The sequence below is a fragment of the Rana temporaria genome, chromosome 7, assembly GCF_905171775.1.
Source record: "Rana temporaria chromosome 7, aRanTem1.1, whole genome shotgun sequence".
In the NCBI taxonomy this organism is placed as follows: Eukaryota; Metazoa; Chordata; class Amphibia; order Anura; family Ranidae; genus Rana; species Rana temporaria.
Window position 1 is genome coordinate 25,345,276 of NC_053495.1, and position 19,859 is coordinate 25,365,134.

The following is a 19,859-nucleotide window of genomic DNA, read 5'->3' on the forward strand; positions in this document are numbered from 1 at the left end:
GACAGTGTAAGTCCATTACACCTGTCAGATCTTAGGGCTAGCTATGCGTAACTGATTCTATGAATCAGCCGCATAGTTAGAAACAGAGATACGACGGCCTATCAGTAGATACGCCGTCGTATCTCTTTTGTGAATCTGGCCCTTAGGCTCCATTCACACTAATGCGTTTTTTTATGCATTTTTCATTTTGCAGAAATGCAGGGAAATGTTTTAACATGGTTTCCTATGGAACATGTTCACATCAATGCTTTTTTGTGCCTCTGCTTTTTTGGAAAGGGTCGGGGACTTTTTTTCCCGCAATTTTGCCAAGATTTGCAGTTTTTTTTTACCTGTTTTTAGCTGGTTGTGTAAAAAAATAAAAATTACCGGCTAAAAAAAAAACTAAAAAAACAAAAACACGTGTTGAAAAACGCAGCAAGCACCGCAAAAAGCACTGCAAAAACGCTCAAAAGCAACATGCATAGGTGTGAATCGAGCCTAACGATCACTGATGTGTGCCTTTCTTTGCAGCGCTATGGTTGCTTTACTTCCTCCATTTAAGCAACTGTTCTCCTCCGCTTAGGGTTGCCACCTGTCCGGGATTTAGTTTGGAGACCACTGCTATTTAGTATATTAAAAAAGAAAATGAATTGCTGTGCACCGCTAAAGTGTTCGGGTTTGACTTAAAGAAAGATTGTGGGGTTCAAGTCCCATCTGTGTCGGTGTTCGTGGTTCTCCATTGCTGTAAAGGTATCCTTCTGTCCTGAGTGGCAGGGATTGAATTTATATTACATAGTCACTTGGCTTCAGCTTGGGCCAATGTACATAATGCCATACCTGTGGGACCCTTGAGGGCGCCTTGAGGACTGGAGTTGAGAAACACTCCTCTAGAACACTGCAGATGACATCTCCTCTAATTCTCATGCAAATGAACCAGAGAACAAAAGAAAGACTCTGAGAAGACAGTTTGGCATTCAATGATGTAGGTCATGCAGAAGGGCCCAGTGGCCTAATGGATAAGGCGTCAGCCTCCGGAGCTGAAGATTGTGGGTTCAAGTCCCATCTGGGTCGTTGTTTATGTTTCTTTTTTGCCATAATGGCATTCTTCTATCCTGAATCTGCATTCCAGGTATGCATCATATTGCATAGTTACATCAGCTTGGACCAATGTACGTATGCATATGCCATACCCGTGGGTCCCATGTAAAAGTGGAGAATCACTGTAGCAGTCACTGCTACTACCGTGTTTGGCAATGGATGCAAAGGACACTGGAAAATGGCTACCCTGCTACAAAAGATTAAACTAAATTCTTTACTTAAAAAAATACTTTCTATTGCTCTCAGCCTCTTCCAAATCTCCAAATTCCTTTTTTTTGTGCTGCTGAGATCTGACTTGCTGTTAGAGGATGACTACACACCTTCTTCATGACCCCTCGGTATGTAGAAATGTAGACCCTCTCTTGCTCACTCCTGAGATGGACTATGGGATTTGTGTGAATACAGTAGTGCACATGACCACAACTAACCTGCACTGCTCATTCCAAACAGAAGAAAATTCAGTTTTGACCCAAAATTCCAGATATGGATTATATTGCATAGTCACTTTGCTTCAGCTCTGACCAATGTACATATGTATATGCCATACCAGTGGGACCCTTGTAGAAGAAAAGTCTCACTGTTACAGTGCACATGACCACAACTAACCTGCACTGATCATTCCAACCAATCTGAAGAAAATTCATTTTAGACCCATTGATTCTTCAGCTGAACAGGTTTGGCCAATGTACATCGTAGAGGATTTACAGAGTTGTTACTGTTCCCAATCTGACCAAATGGGAAATTTGGGAAATGCCCCCCAATATCTATGCGAGAAACTAAAAGCTCACAACACCAATCGCATTCTGCGATCCACCAACCAAAATCTACTCCAGATACCCAAAGCCAGACACAAGTCCAAAGGAGAACGAAGATTTGCGGTCCAAGGACCCAGACTATGGAACGCTCTACCAACCACCATCCGATTGGAGGTAAACCACCTGGCCTTCAGGAGAAAGATCAAGACCCATCTCTTCTGAGGGCCCAGGGAATGGATACCAAGCGCCCAGAGGCGATTCAGTTCGCATGTGTTGCGCTATATACGTTTCTCACTCACTCACCAAAGACAGCCATGTTGGGTTACTGAATGTGCCATGACTGTAGGCTCTAGAATGCTGCAGATGATGTGAAGATATCTCCTCTAATTCAGATGCAAATGAACCAGAGAACAAAAGAAAGACTCTGAGAAGACAGTTTGCCACTCAATGATCTAAGTCATGCAGGAAGGCCCAGTGGCCTAATGGATAAGGCGTCAGCCTCCGGAGCTGAAGATTGTGGGTTCAAGTCCCATCTGGGTCGTGGTTTATATTTCTCTTTTGCCATATAATGGCTTCTTTCTATCCTGAATCTGCATTCCAGCTATGCATCATATTGCATAATTACATTGCTCCAGCTTGGACCAATGTACGTATGCATATGCCATACCTTGTAAAAGTTGAGAATCACCGTTGCAGTCACTGCTACTACTACCGTGTTTGGCAATGGAGGCAAAGGACAGTGTCAAATGGCAACACTGCTACAAAAAAATTAAATTCTATTCAAGTATGTATTCTTTACTTAAAAAAAATACTTTCTATTGCTCATCAAAATCCCATTTTGTTTTGTGCTGCTGAGATATGACTTTCTGTTAGAGGATGACTACACACCGTCTTCATGATCCCTCTGTATGTAGAAATGTAGACCTTCTCTTGCTCACTCCTGAGACACAGGACAGATAATATGAATACATCTCCACTAATTATGATGCAAATGAACCAAAAAAAAAAAAACTTTGAGAAGACAGCATGACATTCAATGAGTGAGGGCTGAGCAGAGGAGCCCAGTAACCTAATGGATAAGGCGTCAGCCTCCAGAGCTGAAGATTGTGGGTTCAAGTCCCATCTGAGTTGCTGTATTAATGTTGTTATATATACAATGGATGCTAAGGCCCCACATATTATATTCTCCATAATATAAAAAAAAATCCAACAAGGAAAGCAGAAACCCCTTCATAATAGACACAACAATTGTGCAGACCTGAGTTATTCAGCCTTGGCTAGTGCAGACCCAGCCTAAGGGCTCTTTCACACTGGCAACCAGGGGGCAGTAATGACAGGTGGCTGAGCCAGGGCTTGGCAGCCCACAATGGAGCTCTTTGGTTGCTTTACTTCCCTTATTCAAATTCACTCTATCCATGGCTTGGGTTTTCAGGTGTCTCCTTCCCTTTACAGCTGGGGCTCAAACTGGCGGCCCTCCGGCTGAAACTACCCGTGGGAGTCATGCTTGTAATGCCGCGTACACACGATCATTTTTCGGGTTGTAAAAAACAATGTTTTTCAGGTTCTAGAAAAAACAACGTTTTTTTCAACTTGATTATTAAAACGGCCTTGCCTACACACGATCGTGAAAAAAAAATGCTCTAGCAAAGCGCGGTGACGTACAACGCGTACGACGGCACTATAAAGGGGAAGTTCCATTCGGATGACACCACCCTTTGGGCTGCTTTAGCTGATTTCGTGTTAGTAAAAGACGATCACGCTTTTCTGTCTGTTACAGCGTGACGAATGTGCTTACTCCATTACGAACGGTAGTTTTACCCGTCTTATAACTTGCTTCTGAGCATGCGCAGATTTTTCACGTCGTTAAAGCCCACACACAACCATTTTTTACAACCCGAAAAATGACAAAGTTTAAAACGTTGTGAAAAAATAGAGCATGTTCGAATTTTTTTTGCCCGTTTTTCAGAACCCGAAAACGCTCTAAAGCCCACACACGATCGTTTTTAATGACGTTAAAAAAAACGTCATTTTTTAGAACCCGAAAAATTATCGTGTGTACGTCGCATAACTGTCAGTCTTGTAATGCCTCATGGGACTTGTAGTATTGAAACAGCTGGAGGGCCGCCAGTTTGAGACCAATGCTTTACAGGGTTCCTGTGGAGGCATCTTTGCTCCTGCTGACACTACATACGCCTCCTACTTCTTCTGCCTGCGTCCATAAAGTCACTCCTCTGCTCTTCCCTCCTCCAATCAAGTGAATAGTACACAGATGATATGATGCAATTAGGGTGTGTGCTTCACTACCCAGCGGTTTGAGGAAGGTAAAAGTAGGAAGATACTGCGCAGGTCCAATAAATGAAACAGTAGTGACACTATAAAAATGTGAAAAATAATAAAATCAATAGATAAATAAATAAAAGAAAATAAAAAAATGCTGCTGCAACTTATATGTAAGATACATACACAAATACAATATAAGGCAGCTTTTCCTTTTTATATTGGGTTTGAGGAAGGGGTGCTTTTGATCCAAAACAGAACTCCTCTTCCTCCATGCAAACCGAAACAAAAACCCTAACACGACGTCCATACCACTCACCATCCTCGCAAAACCATCACCTCCAGCACTAAACCCAAAAGCCTTGGAGTCATCTTTGACTCAGACATGACAATGGATGCACAAATCGGATCAGTAGTTAGCGGATCTCACCACCTTCTTCGCCTGTTGCGTTGACTCACCCCCTTCATCCTGGAAGGAGACACAGCAGCAATAGTTGGAACAATCATCAATTCCCGACTTGACTACGCAAACTCCCTCTACCTAGGACTTCCCAAATACCAAATTTCACGTCTACAAGTTGTCCAGAACACAGCAGCCAGACTGGTAACTGGAAAAAAAAACTGGGAATCAATCGGGTTACATTCAAGACCCTCTGCCTCACTCAAAATGTACACAAGGAAAAGCCCCGCAATACCTCTGTGACAAAATAAAGCACTACACCCCAAGTCGCCCCCTCCGGTCAACTAATCAGAACCCCCTCCATACCCTCAAGACCCACTACATATCAAAAGGCGAACGAAGATTCGCAGTCCAAGGACCAGGGCTCAAGTCCTGCGGGAACGCGTGGGAACGGAGTTCCTGCACTTTTTTCACAGCAGGAACGCAGTTCCCTTTGCAGGACTAGAGCAGCCGAGCCGCCCGAGCCAATCCTTCACTAAGCGGCGATGCCCAGCTCGAGTCACTGTCAGGGGCAGGCGAACCTTAGTAATCCTTTATATTACTGGCCGCTTCCTGTAGACATTGCGGTATCGAGGAAGTGACGGAATACCCGCACACTACCCGATGAATCCATATACAGGAAGCGGACAGTAACATAAAGGATTACTATTGTACAGTGGATCGGGAAAAAAAACATGCGGTTTAGTAATTATGCATATGAGCGTATCATTTTTTTTTCTTTTTTTAGGTGGGGGAGTGGATCTTGGGTGGGAGTTCCCACACTTTTTTCCCCAGGACTTGACCCCTGCCAAGGACCCTGGCTATGGAACGCTCTACCCGCGGACATCTGTTTGGAAGAAAAACATCTGGCTTTCGGGAAGAAGCTTAAGACCTATCTCTTCTGAAGACACAGGCCGACACTGGCTGCAAAAGCGCCTTGAGGCGATTTAGTTCGCGTTTGTAGCGCTATACAAGTTACTCACTAATTCATTCATTCATTCATTCATTCATAAAGCAGTGTGGTGCTCTGAATTGTTAAAAAAGGGTAATTTTTTTTTATCTATTATGGTGCATTGGAAGTTCATTCATAATAAAAAGGCTGCCTTAACGAAATGCGCACTAACGTGCATGCATTAACAGCAGGAACGCTGTAGAATGGAACTGTGAATGGGCCATGATGGTCAGCCAGCAAATTGCAAGTGGTTGGGAAGATGGTCTGCTTGAATGGCTGTAAGGCCCCTTTCAGACTGGGGCGGGAGCTGCGGTGGCGGTATAACGCCGCTAAAAATAGCGGCGCTATACCGCCGGAATTGCCGCGGGTATCAGCCGCTAGCGGTGCGGTATTAACCCCCGCTAGCGGCCGATAAAGAGTTAATACCGCCCGCAATGCGCCTCTATAGAGGCGCATTGCGGGCGGTATTGCCGCGGTTTCCCATTGTTTTCAATGGGAAGGAGCGGTGAAGGAGCGGTATACATGCCGCTCCTCTCACCGCTCCAAAGATGCTGCTGACAGGAGATTTTTTTGTCTCCCGCCAGCGCATCGCCTCAGTGTGAAAGCCCTCGGGCTTTCACATTGAGTCTGCAGTGAAGGAGTTTTTCAGGCGCGATAGCAGCGCTATTTTTAGCGCTGTACCGCCTGAAAAACTCCTCAATGTGAAAGGGGCCTAAGTGAGCAAGCACACATCGGTTTCCATTACACGGCTCATTTAACTGCAAAAATGGGGTGCAAATGGTCCGCGTAGATTAGGTGTTGAAATGGAAAACTATGGGTGAAAGATCCATCTTCTGCAAGCTATAAAACATTTCGACATTTGTAAAAGTGCTGATCTAACAAAAATATATATATTTTTTCATTTAATGTTTCCTAAATGAATTCCACAATTTTTACAGTTTCCCTGGTTGTAGGGCTGTGACATCCTGTTTGAAATTTGGCAGCCAGCAGATGTTAAAGTGATCTAAAAATGGCTGTATCAGCAGAATAAGGGTTTTGGAAATACTACAACATCAGCAGAGCAGCAGCAGGTGTAATAAAGTCCACATTATTCACACAATAGCGGCCATATTTCATGAAAGTGGACTTTAGAAATGGATGATTCACAAAGCGATATCAATCTTTATTTACAATAACAGTCATCATGATCAGGAATAATAGCCAAGGCAAGTTTAAATTGAACCTGTGACTTAGTTCAACTGTCCAATCCCAATGTTGCTGCTGTGTGCTGTAGGGATTGGAGGATGGGACCACAGTCAGGGCTGTCTTTAAGGTAGGGCAAAAGGGGAAGCTGCCCTGGGCCCTGTCATTGTTGTGGGGCCCAAAGCAGCTGCCTCATACTTGTCAACTATCCCAGTTTAAATTCCCTTGTCCCTTGACGTTTTAGTCCTGTGCTGTGTCCCAATATCTCAGTGTGAAGTGCTTTGACCAATTCTGCCCAGCTCTGCCCTAGTGTTGTTTATTGGTGACTCACCTGCAGACCCTGTGTTTACATGTAAATAACCAACATTCATATGTAAATAGCGGTGACATTCATATGTAAATTGTGATGGCCAGTGGCGTTGATATGTAAATAAAGCAGCATTCATATGTAGATCATGCCCCCCTGAGGTCATATCCACCATCACCTATACTGAATGCTGCCCACTGGGGAGGTAAAGGAGCATGATTGAAAGTCCTGCTCAGTTCCCCAGTCCATGGTGTGCAGGCAGTGAGGAGATGTGCTATAACCTCTAGCAACCAATCAGTGAGCAGTATTAAGCCCTGTACACACGATCGGTCCATCCGATGAAAACGGTCTGATGGACCGTTTTCATCGGTTAACCGATGAAGCTGACTGATGGTCAGTCGTGCCTACACACCATCGGTTAAAAAAACGATCGTGTCAGAACGCGGTGACGTGAAACACAACAACGCGCTGAAAAAAAAAAACAAAGTTCAATGCTTCCGAGCATGCGTCGACTTGATTCTGAGCATGCGTGGATTTTTAACCGATGGACGTGCCTTCAAACGATCGTTTTTTTTTCTATCGGTTAGGTATCCATCGGTTAAATTTAAAACAAGATTGCTTTTTTTTAACCTATGGATAAATAACCGATGGGGCCCACACACGATCGGTTTGGTCCGATGAAAACGGTCCATTAGACCGTTCTCATCGGTTTGACCGATCGTGTGTACGCGGCATTACTGTACAGTAATCTCTAGCAACCAATCAACAAGCAGAAATCATGTGCCCTAACCTCTAGCAACCAGTCAGTAAGAGTTAATGATATGCTGTAACCTCTGGCAATTGCAATTGCTGCCTGATCTGATACAGTAAACTGATTTTGAGTCCAGCTGCTATTTATTGTATGTCTCAAAGAAAGTGGAGAGCGAAATTGCATGGAAGAGGGGGCCCAAGATTTTTTTTTGCCCAGGGTCCAATCAATATTATAGATGGCTCTGACCACAGTGTGTGCTGAAGAACCTGATGGAGGTCTCAAAAATGGAGCAGAGGGAAGGGAGAAGACACAGGGTGGTGTGGATAGACGAGTATGATGCTTTTTTCATTTCAGGGAACCTTCATTTGGATATTTTTAGGCGATTGATATAGTCAATTTAAAGTGTGTGTGCTTTGCCCATGCAAAATAATACAACAGGTTCACTTTATTACGCCCCTTTCCAGCAGCACAAACTAATCGCTGTTGCTTTTAGCCTCCGGAAACAAGCCCCATTTAATCTAACAAGCCGCCAGAGCAAAGCTGAAATACAGCTATGGACTCCCCCGATGACAGCACTGAGTGTCCCAGTACTGTCACATGACCCCCCATACCTGAAAGTACTGGGCATTTCACTTGGTTCCTGGTATGGAATGGTCCAGCAAGGATAGGAAAGAATACTAAATATATGCTGGGGATGGATTAACGCTGAATTTTAGGTATGACAATTTTTATATAGGTACATTAGTCCAGCTTGGATCAATATACGTATGCATGTGCCATACATGTGGGATCCCTGTGGAAGCTGGCAATCATTGTGGAAGGCACCACTCACTTCTAGGTCCCATTTAGGAGGTCTTTTGTTCGGCATGGGCGGGCAGGGAGGGCGGTGGCGGCGACAGGCAGAGAGTCGCTGATTGCCGCCATTTTTCAAATCTGGTCACCATATCCATGAGAAAATGCAGATACCCAGCCTGCCTTCAGAGCCTGCCTCTTTGGGATATTCCAGGGCTGCATCCATATCCATGCCACCATTTGCATAGCTTTACATCTACTATCCAGAAACTTCTTCAGTCTCCTGGATACAGGAAGCTTGCACAGAAATCAAGGGAGATCTCCCCAATGGGACACCTACAGCAGAATAAAAAAAAAAAATCTGACAAATGTTTTAACCCTACCCTACCAATAGCAAAAAATACTTTTGACAATTATTTGAAATCTGACCAGATTGACCTTTGTGTATGTATGTGATGGCTTGAGGGACATTAGATTGTTGGTTCCTTTGTAGTCAGGCAGCGAATGTAATTGGCTGTCTGCATTCTGTAAACTGCGGCGTAACCTGTCTGTACTCTGTAAATACAGGTAATGAATATTACGTGTATAATCTCATATCCCGGCAATTTACTAATATACCGCTTACCACTAAATTACAGAGACTTGCTTAGTCCTAAACACCGCCGATAAATGATAGTCAGTGACTTTTTAATTAACATTGAATTCATTTCTGAAAAATCATTTGCATTTTAAATGAAAAGATTCGTATCTTGAAGCCATACAATGTCACTCTTCCCCTAGAGACTCATTTGCTTCAGTTTAACCATACTGTTATGGAAATAGTACTAAGAGTGTGTCTGCTATGAAGGTAGAGACGTCCTCCGGCCACAACTGCTTTGTGTGGAGGGTGGTGAGGAGTGAGGACCAACTGTGTATGAACCTTGAGAGTGCAAATCCAGAGCGTTGAATGTCCCCAGACGGTCTCCTCCGCTCGCCGCTCCTCCATCATTCTTCATTCAATGGGAATTCCTTAAAGTGGAACTCTGCACTGCATCTGAGCACAAGAAAAAAAAAAATGTAATTATTTTTTAACATTGAAAGCAAACTCATCCATCCAGGTCTCCATGTATTTAGCTGAGAAGTCACTTTAAAAAGTGCCCCTGTCCCGCCCGCGCTAGCACGCATGCGTCGGTTCTGAACACACGCAAACCGCGATTGTCCCACACATGTGAGGTATCACCGCAAACATCAGATCATGGGCAGTAATTCTATCTCTAGAGCTTCTCTGTTCATCTAAAGCAGTGGTTCTCAACCTGGGGGTCGGGACCCCCTCGGGGGTCGAATGATGATTTTCCAGGGGTCACCGAATCCTGGGCTGTTCCTAAATCCCCCACCGCTCTCCCAGCCTTTTTGCGGCTGCCCAGCAAGGCTGTCCCTGGAGCCCACGGCCGCCCACTCAGCCACTTCGCAGCCACCGCAAAGACCCTCAGGGCCGTTTGAAGGAATTTGGGGGCCCCAAGCATAGAAAATGTCACATTTTCGAGTTGAGAAGCGGGGGGGGGGGTTACTCCTCTTCCCACCACCTGCATGCACGTGTATGGGCAGCACAACTCTCCCCACCATCCCCCGCTCAAGACAGTCTACCTTTATCCTAACAAGACGTCAAGCAATTGCCGCACCGCTACTTCCTCCTGCAGTCCGGTCGGCCGCGCGGAACAGGAGATTCAGTTTGCTGTTCCCGGGCCGGACTGAAAGGGAGTGAACACTCAGTGTGTGCACTTCCTGTCAGTCCGGCCGGGAACAGGAAACTGAAGGAAACTGAATCTCCTGTTCCGCGCGGCCGACCGGACTGCAGGAGGAAGCAGCGGTGCGGCAAGGGCCCGCCCTGCTGGGGCCCCTGGCCAGCTCAGGGCCCCTGCCCAGCTCGGGGCCCCAATCAGTTGTTTGGTTTGCCTGTTGGGTTCCGACGGTCCTGAAGACCCTATCCTGATTTCGGCATAGGTTTCACTGCTTCAAGACACCACAAAGTCGGAGACTAAGTGAGTAACACTACCTGTTATAGTTGCCATTAAAAGTCCCCACTACAGTTCTTAGATCAGCAGATCACATTGATCAAGAGCACCTAAGTTGGCAGATGACAACTCCCCCCAGCACTGCCACTGATCCCAACTCTCTCTAGCCAGAAATATGGCTAGAGAGAGGGATGGGGAAAAAAACAAAAATGTAGTTTAGAGAGAGGTAAAAGGGAAAGAAAATGTACCATAAGGGGGTTCAATACAGTACAAGTGGAAGGGACTTAGGGAGCGCTAAATGTCCATGGGTTAGGGGAAAATTACTTGTCTTGGGTGCTGACAACCCATGGTATAAAAATAATTTTACTGTTAGGGGTCCCCACAACTTGAGAAGTTTTATCAAGGGGTCACGACACTAGAAAGGTTGAGAACTACTGATCTAAAGTGATAAACTGTAAAGGCTTTTAAACTGTAGCCTATGGATATGAAAATTTACGTTGTTTGTCGCTGTTGTGCGAAATTTTAAAGCATGACATGTTTGGTATCTATTACGCTGCTGACATCATCTTTTATCTTTACAAAATTTTTTTTTTTTTTTGCATTACAATTCAAAAAAGTGTATTTTTTATTTTGTTTTCCAAAAACTGCATTTGAAAAACCAAATACGCAAATACCGTGTGACATAAAAAATGTAAAAACCACTAATTTATTCTCTAGGGTCTCTGCTTTAAAAAAAAAATATATATATATATATATATATATATATATATATATATATATATATAATGTTTGGGGGATCTAACAAATTTTCGAGGAAAAACAATGATTTTCACATGTAAACAAAAAGTGCCAGAAAATGCCTGGTCTTCAACTGGTTAAAAAATTGGTATCGGTGCATCCCTAAGACCCCTTTCAGACTGGGGCCACGGCCGCGTTAGAGCTAAAGCGCCACTCATTTTAGTAGCGTTTAACCACTTCGCCCTCGTAAGGATTTCCCCCCTTAGTGCCCAGAGCATTTTTGCGATACGGCACTGCGTTGCTTTAACTGACAATTGCGCGGTCGTGAGACACTGAACCCAAACAAAATTTACGTCCTTTTTTTCAGACAAATATAGCTTTCTTTTGGTGGTATTTGATTAGATGTTTTGTTTATAGTGCTATTAAAAAAATATTTAAAATATAAAAAAAAAACTAATTTAATTATCAGTTTAGGCCGATATATATTCTTCTACATATCTTTGGTATAAAAAAAAAAGTCGCAATAGACGTATATTGATTGGTTTGCGCAAAAGTTATCGTGCCTACAAACTATGGGATCGATTTAGGGACTTTTCTTTTTAAATTGTTTTTAGTGGTAATGGCGGCGATCTGCGATTTTTAGCGGGACTGCGACATTGCGTCAGGACCCCACACTTTTTGGGGATCAGTGACATTATTACATCGATCAGTACTATAAAAATGCACTGATCAATGTAAAAATGACACTAGCAGGGAAGGCGGTTAACACTAGGGGGCGATCAAGGGGTTAAGTGTGTTCCCTCAATGTGTTCTAACTGTAGGGGGGATGGGCTTACTAAAACATGACAGAGATCACTTTTCCCAATCACTGGGAGCAGTAGATCCCTGTTATGTCACTAGGCAGAATGGGGAATGTTTCCTGCTCTGCCTCTCCCTGCTGTGATCATGGGCCGCCGGCGGACATTGAGTCCGCAGGCACGCTCCCGTGGTGCACAGCGGGCGTGCGCATCCGCTCTTCTGCTTTTACGGACTAACATACAGCTATGTCAGTTTGCGCAGGAGAGCCAACCTGCCGCAGTATATCTGTGTGAGCAGGTCAGCAAGTGGTTCAGTGGTGCTTTTTGGCCGCCAGCGGGCCACTTTTGCCCCCAAAGAAGGGGTTAAAAGCGTCCGTGTTGCGGCGCTTCTGAAGTGCTTTTCTGGCGCTTTGGAAGTGCTGCCCATTCATTTCAAAGGGCGGGGCGCTTTGGGAGCGTTAAATACAGCGCTCACAAACCTCCTCAAAGATGCTGCTTGCAGGACTTTTCCTAACGTTCCACTAGCGCGACGCGCAGTGTGAAAAGACACACTGGAATGATAGGAGGCGGCTTTCAGGACTTATTTAGAGGCCATTTCTAGCGCTAAAATCACCTCAATGTCTAACAAAAATGGCAATAAAACACTCGGGGCGTGTCCTGTACCATCTCCTAGGGGGTGGAGTTGTATGATGTGTATTGTATGTTCATAGGCCATACACATACAATACACATAAAACAGCCCCGCCCCCAGTTGCTAGGACATGGAAGCAGGGTGCAGTTGAGGGGCCGGGTTATGTGATGGAAGGGCGGGGCTGCTGGTAGTAGAGTTCGTCAGATCAGTGTCTCCTAGCAACACAAGTGCTGATTGTTGGTTTCCATAACCACTAAAGGCCAAACATTACAGGATGGGGATTCCTCCTACAGACCTGCTTTTTATCCAGTAGCGGAGATTTAGAGGGAGGAGCCTGTGTGGGCCTATTGCCGAGTGGCTTTGCAGCGCCTTTCTTCGTGATTTTCTTCGCTATTTTGAGCTCCAGCAGGGAAAATGTCTGTAAGACATCCATGTGAGGGATGAAGAATTAGCAGCTAAGCTGGCTAAGAGCCGCAGAAGATGTAAGGTTTATGTGTGTCTTGTGGGTACAATGACATGTGCTGTGTACTGTGAGGAGGCTCAGGCTCCATTTAACCAAATCACTCTAAGGCCTCATTCACCTGGGTGTAGTACAGCATTCACCTGGGTGTACTACAGCATTCACCTGGGTGTAGTACAGCATTCACCTGGGTGTAGTACAGCATTCACCTGGGTGTACTACAGCATTCACCTGGGTGTAGAACAGCATTCACCTGGGTGTACTACAGCAATGAGCATTCACCTGTTTGAGGTCTTTGTTTACCGCCCACGGGTAAGTGCAGTGCAATTTGAGCCCATTTGTTTTTTATGGGCTCCAATCACGCCACAAAAGTATCAGTAATCGGTATTGGCGAGTACTTGAGCAAAAGTATTGGTACTTGTAATTTGCCGATAAAAAAAACCTATCATGTGTACAAGGCCTTACATGTTTGTTATTTTTAAAGAAAAAAAAAGAGACTTTGGTATCACTTTAACCACTTCCCGACCTCCTCATGTACATTTACGTCGGCAGAATGGCACGGACATTTAGGTATCACTCTCCTCATCAACGTACCTGTACATGCCTGCCTAGACGTGGGTGGGGGGTCCGATCGTGACCCCCCCCGGTACATGCGGAGGTCGGGTCCGCTCGGGGAGCGATCCGGGACGACGGCGCAGCTATTTGTTTATAGCCGCTCCGTCGCGATCGCTCCCCGGAGCTGAAGAACGGGGAGAGCCGTGTGTAAACACGGCTTCCCCGTGCTTCACTGTGTCGGCGCATCGATCGAGTGATCCCTTTTATTAGGGAGACTCGATCGATGATGTCAGTCCTACAGCCACACCCCCCTACACTAGTAAACACATACACAGTGATCCCTAAATGTTACAGCGCCCCCTGTGTTTAACTCCCAAACTGCAACTGTCATTTTCACAATAAACAATGCAATTTAAATGCATTTTTTGCTGTGAAAATGACAATGGTCCCAAAAATGTGTCAAAATTGTCCGAAGTGTCCGCCATAATGTCGCAGTCACGAAAAAAATCGCTGATCGCCGCCATTACTAGTAAAAAAAAAAAAAAAAAAAAAAAAACTATCCCCTATTTTGTAAACGCTATAAATTTTGCGCAAACCAACCGATAAACGATTATTGCGATTTTTTTTACCAAAAATAGGTAGAAGAATACGTATCGGCCTAAACTGAGGAAAAAAAAAAATTTTATATATGTTTTTGGGGGATATTTATTACAGCAAAAAGTAAAAAATATTGCATTTTTTTCAAAATTGTCGCTCTATTTTTGTTTATAGCGCAAAAAATATAAACCGCAGAGGTGATCCAATACCACCAAAAGAAAGCTCTATTTGTGGGGAAAAAAGGACGCCAATTTTGTTTGGGAGCCACGTCGCACGACCGCGCAATTGTCTGTTAAAGCGACGCAGTCCCGAACTGTAAAAACCCCTTGGGTCTTTAGCCAGCATATTGGTCCGGGGCTTAAGTGGTTAAATAGACTCTGTCTGACTCAAAATGGCCACTAGAGTCACATGAGGTGCCAGCGTCCAGTTGGACAGTTGTCATCTTGTGACCGCAGGAAGTCAGAGGAAGTTCTTCACAGCTTCCTTCTTCTGAATCGCTGCTTTGGTCGAGCGCCACCTGCAGTGGGGAACACATACTGCACCTGCCCACACGTTAGGAAGGGGTTAAAAGGCTCAGTTCCATTCAAAGTAAAGGTGCTCCGGTTTCGCCTCTTGCGATCTTTCACTTAGTATTTTTTGCATCTCCAAGAGATTTAGGAAATAACCTTCCACTGATGTACCTTAAAATACCAGGATGAGCCAACCTCACTTTTCCATCTCTGCCTCCAGCCGCCCCCCCCCCCCAGCACTGCGTGTCACGAACCGCCTGGGTCCTCGGGGACCCCTGTCAAGCCTCGCTTTCACCATAACTACCCAGGTTCCTTTCAAGTTTTCCCCTGTGGCCTATTATCAAGTGTTTACCGCCTGTGTGATTCATCTGCGACGCTGCAAGTGATCTCTTCATTAATACCATGACGTGACTTTTATCCCTGGACCAGATCGCTGTTCCTTGATGAAGCAAATCTTTGTCTTCTCCTGTAAGACGACGCAGCAATAGAAAGCAACCGCTCTGCCGCTCTGTCTACCAAAGTGTCGCGTTAACGATACTTTCGCCTTCTTTTTTTTTCTTTTTTTTTACCGGTTGGATATTTTTCATTGCATTTCCCCAACGACAAGTAACGTCAAATTTCAATTGAACGCCAAAGGCGACATGCGATTCCAACTTTGATGATGTCATCACTTCCTAATGGAACGGGTGGAAAGATTGACATTTTTCGTCTTGAAAAAAGAACTTTTTGTGATCTTATTCATTCCCTCTCGGATCTTTTTTTGGAAACGGCTTACGTTTTAATGAAACAACGTCACTTTTGCTACTGTAGCTTACCAGATTGCTGTAAGCTGCTTGCGAGGGACCTGGATGCGCCGGGTAAAAAGCTCAGCCGTTAGAATCGTTGGCCAGACTTCAAGCAGCAGTTGGACTCTGCCCAGGAAACCGGCTGAAAGACAAGTTTGTTTAATTGACCCTCGCCGTTTTTTTTCCTCTGTTTCTTCTTTTTTTTTTTTTTGCTGTGTGTGGAATTAAAAGCTGCTGGATCATTTGCTGCCGGAGCCAGCTGTGCATCAGACGGGGACAGGTCCGTTGAATGAGAGTCTCGTGAACCATGGCATCAGTGTTTATGTGCGGGGTGGAAGACATGCTGTGCAACGGGAGCCGCTTTGTGTGGAACATGACCGTGTCTACGCTGAGGAGGTGGTACACGCACAGGGCCAGGGCATGCCAGCTGGTGCTGAGGACTTGGTGCGGCCTCAGGGACGTCTATCAGGTAAGTAGGCTTAAAGGGGGGGGTAAAAAAAAAGTTTTTATCCCCTTCATGACCAGGCCATTTTTGCTATTCAGCACTCCGCTACTTTAACCACTTCAATACCGGGCGCTTTCACCCTCTTCCTGCCCAGGACGATTTTCAGCTTTCAGCGCTGTCACACTTTGAATGACAATTGCGCAGTCATGCAACGCTGTACCCATATGAATTTTTTTATTTTTTTTTTAGACAGAGAGGGCCAGATTCACGTACGATCGCGTATCTTTGTGCGGGCGTAACGTATCTGATTTACGTTACTTAGACGGGCAAGTGCTGTATTCTCAAAGCACTTGCTCTGTAAGTTGCGGCGGCGTAGCGTAAATCGTCTGGCGTAAGCCCATCTAATTCAAATTTGGAACAGGGGCGCGTGTTTTATTTAAATGTTCTGTGACCCGACGTGATTGACGTTTTTCACGCCGTCCGTGGAAATCTCCCAGTGTGCATTGCTCCTAATACGCCGCAAGGACGTATTGGTTTTGACGTGAACGTAAATTACGTCCAGCCCCATTCACGGATGAGTTACGCAAACGAGGTCAAATTTTCAAATTTTGTCGCGGGAAACGACGGCCATACTTAACATTGGTACGCCGCACTTACGCCACCATATAGCAGGGGTAACTATAAGCCTAACGTAAACGGCGTAAATGTACTGCGTCGGCCGGGCGTACGTTCGTGAATTTGCGTATCTAGCTAATTTGCATACTCGACGCGGAATTCGACGGAAGCGCCACCTAGCGGCCAGCGTAAATATGCAGTTACGATACGACGGTGTAACACAGTTATGCCAGTCGGATCTACGGGAAGTCTATGCGTAACTGATTCTAAGAATCAGGCGCATAGATACGACCGCACAACTCAGAGATACGACGGCGTATCTGGAGATAGGCCGTCGTATCTCGTTTGAGAATCTGGCCCATAGTTTTCTTTTGGTGGTATTTAATCACCACCGTTTTTCTTTGTTTCTGTTAGAAATTTTTGTAAATAAGTACATTTTCTCTTTCACTGATGGGCACCAATGAGACAGCACTGATGAGGAGGCACTAATATGCAGCACTGATAGGCACTGCTAGGTGGCACTGATATGCAGCACTGCTGGGCACTGATAGGTGGAACTAATGGGCAGCCTTTATAGGCACTGATAGGTGAGTGAGCGAGTAACTTGTATAGCGCTACAAATGCAAACTAAATCGCCTCAAGGCGCTGTATCCAATGTCGTCATCCAGCCACGCTTCCGAATAGATGTGTCTTAAGTTTTTTTTCTGAAGACCCGATGGTGGCAATGATGGGCACTGATGGGCACTGATGAGGATGCACTGCCAGGCATCACTGATGGGCACTAAAAGGTATCACAGATGGGCACTGATTGCCATCACTGGTGGGCACTGAAAGATATCACTGATGGGCACTGATTGGCATCACTGGTGGGCACTAGTGGGCATCACTGACAGGGCTGCACTGATAATCACTGCACTGATTATCAGTGCAGATCCCCCCTATCAGGAGAGCAGCTTTTCTTCTCTCCTCCACTTACGCTCTGTCAGCTTGAATACAGGAATGCCAATAACCATCACTTCCTACTTATGCTGTGATTGGACACAGCTGATCACATGGCAAAGAGCCTACTTCATAGGATCTTTACCGTGATTGTAGATGCGGTGTGTCGGAGCGACACACTGCACTACCCATCGCCACGCTGCGCGCGCCATTTTATTCTCCAGTCTTTTATAATATCTATCTATCTATCTATCTATCTATCTATCTATCTATCTATCTATCTATATATATATATATATATATAGGCTTCACTTCCTGATTCCCTCACCAAGGATGGCGGCGGAGGCAGCCGAGAGCCGAGCAATTGATTGGCTTCAGCTGCCGATATCACAGGCACCCTGGACAGGTAAGTGTCCATTTATTAAAAGTCAGCAGCTGCCGTATTTGTAGCTTCTGGCTTTTAATATTTTTTTTTTTAGGCGGAACTCCGCTTTAAGGGGATTTTCTTTCCAGTGACCATCACACATGTACTGTGAGCTGTACATATAATAATTATTAGCTGGGTCCACTAATACCGGAAAGTTATTTCAAGGGTTCCTCTGTGTTTAAAAGGTTAAGAAAGGTTGATCTAGGGATTGTGAGCTTTGACATTAGAGAGCAATAAAGAGCTTACACCAGCCTCTCAGTACAGGTATTGCTAGATGGGATTGCATGTGGAACAGCAAGGGTCGCTTTAAAGGGATTCTGTCATTTAAAAAGATTTTAAAAATAAAGACCTCCCTGCAGTAGCAAAGAGAAAAAGCCTGCTTATCAATTTCCAGAAAACGACACTTCCAGGAGTGTCAGAATTCTGAACCCAGATTGTATTCTGATAGAGGATCTCCCCAATGCAGCCACAGGCAGAAATAAAACTTGTATTCAAAGCTAAAAAAAATTGTCTGGAGTCATCCCGCGTACACACGACCGATTTTCATGGCGAGAAAAATGCAATTTATTAAATTGGTCATTAACCGCTTGCCGACCGCCGCATGTATATGTACGTCCACAGAATGGCACGTACAGGCAAATGGGCGTACAGGTACGTCCCCGCCTTTCCGCGGGTCGGGGGTCCGATCGGGACCCCCCCCCTGCTACATGTGGCGGTCGGTAACCCGCGGGGAGCGATCCGGGACGACGGCGCGGCAATTCGTTTATAGCCGCCCCATCGCGATCGCTCCCTGGAGCTGAAGAACGCGGAGAGCCGTGTGTAAACACGGCTTCCCCGTGCTTCACTGTGGTGGCTGCATCGATCGAGTGATCCCTTTTATAGGGAGACTCGATCGATGACGTCAGTCCTACAGCCACACCCCCCTACAGTTGTAAACACACACTAGGTGAACCCTAACTCCTACAGCGCCCCCTGTGGTTAACTCCCAAACTGCAACTGTCATTTTCACAATAAACAATGCAATTTAAATGGTCCCAAAAATGTGTCAAAATTGTCCGAAGTGTCCGCCGTAATGTCGCAGTCACGAAAAAAATCGCTGATCGCCGCCATTAGTAGTAAAAAAAAATAATAATAATAAAACTATCCCCTATTTTGTAAACGCTATACATTTTGCGCAAACCAATCGATAAATGCTTATTGCGATTTATTTTACCAAAAATAGGTAGAAGAATACGTATTTTTTTTTTATATATGTTTTTGGGGGATATTTATTATAGCAAAAAGTAAAAAATATTGCATTGTTTTCAAAATTGACACTCTATTTTTGTTTATAGCGCAAAAAATAAAAATCGCAGAGGCGATCAAATACTACCAAAAGAAAGCTCTATTTGTGGAAAGAAAAGGACGCCAATTTTGTTTGGGAGCCACGTCGCACGACCGTGCAATTGTCTGTTAAAGCGACGCAGTGCCGAATTGTAAAAACGCCTTTGGGCATTTAGCAGCATATTGGTCCGGGGCTTAAGTGGTTAAAAAAAATTTCTCGACGTGAAAAATGGGCATTTAAAATTTAGAACATTTATCTATTTTATCACAGGCAGCATCTCGCCCCTCCAGCCTGTGTCTTAGAATGAGAGGGAGGTGAAGCCTCCCTCAATCAAGATGTAATGACCAACTGCCATTGTGTTTAGCTGGTTAGTGGCCAAGGAGGGAGGGCGTGGGCTGTCATTTACCACTATGAATACACCCACATGTGTGACTCTATGGTCACATGGGATGCTCAGATATGATAGGGAGGAAATGCTCAGAGTAGAATATACACTGAGCATGTGCACTAGCTG

At 45.0% G+C, this 19,859-nt stretch overlaps 1 protein-coding gene and 2 non-coding genes across 3 annotated transcripts in view; all 3 read left to right on the forward strand.

Moving 5' to 3' along the window:
• The window catches only part of FRMD4B (FERM domain containing 4B), a 283,767-nt gene that overhangs the window by 56,104 nt on the left and 207,804 nt on the right, over window positions 1-19,859 (forward strand). The window lies entirely within an intron of this gene.
• Window positions 978-1,050, forward strand: TRNAR-CCG. Its single transcript has one exon. It is a non-coding gene; the product is annotated as a tRNA-Arg (tRNA).
• On the forward strand, window positions 2,301-2,373 carry TRNAR-CCG. The gene has a single exon. It is a non-coding gene; the product is annotated as a tRNA-Arg (tRNA).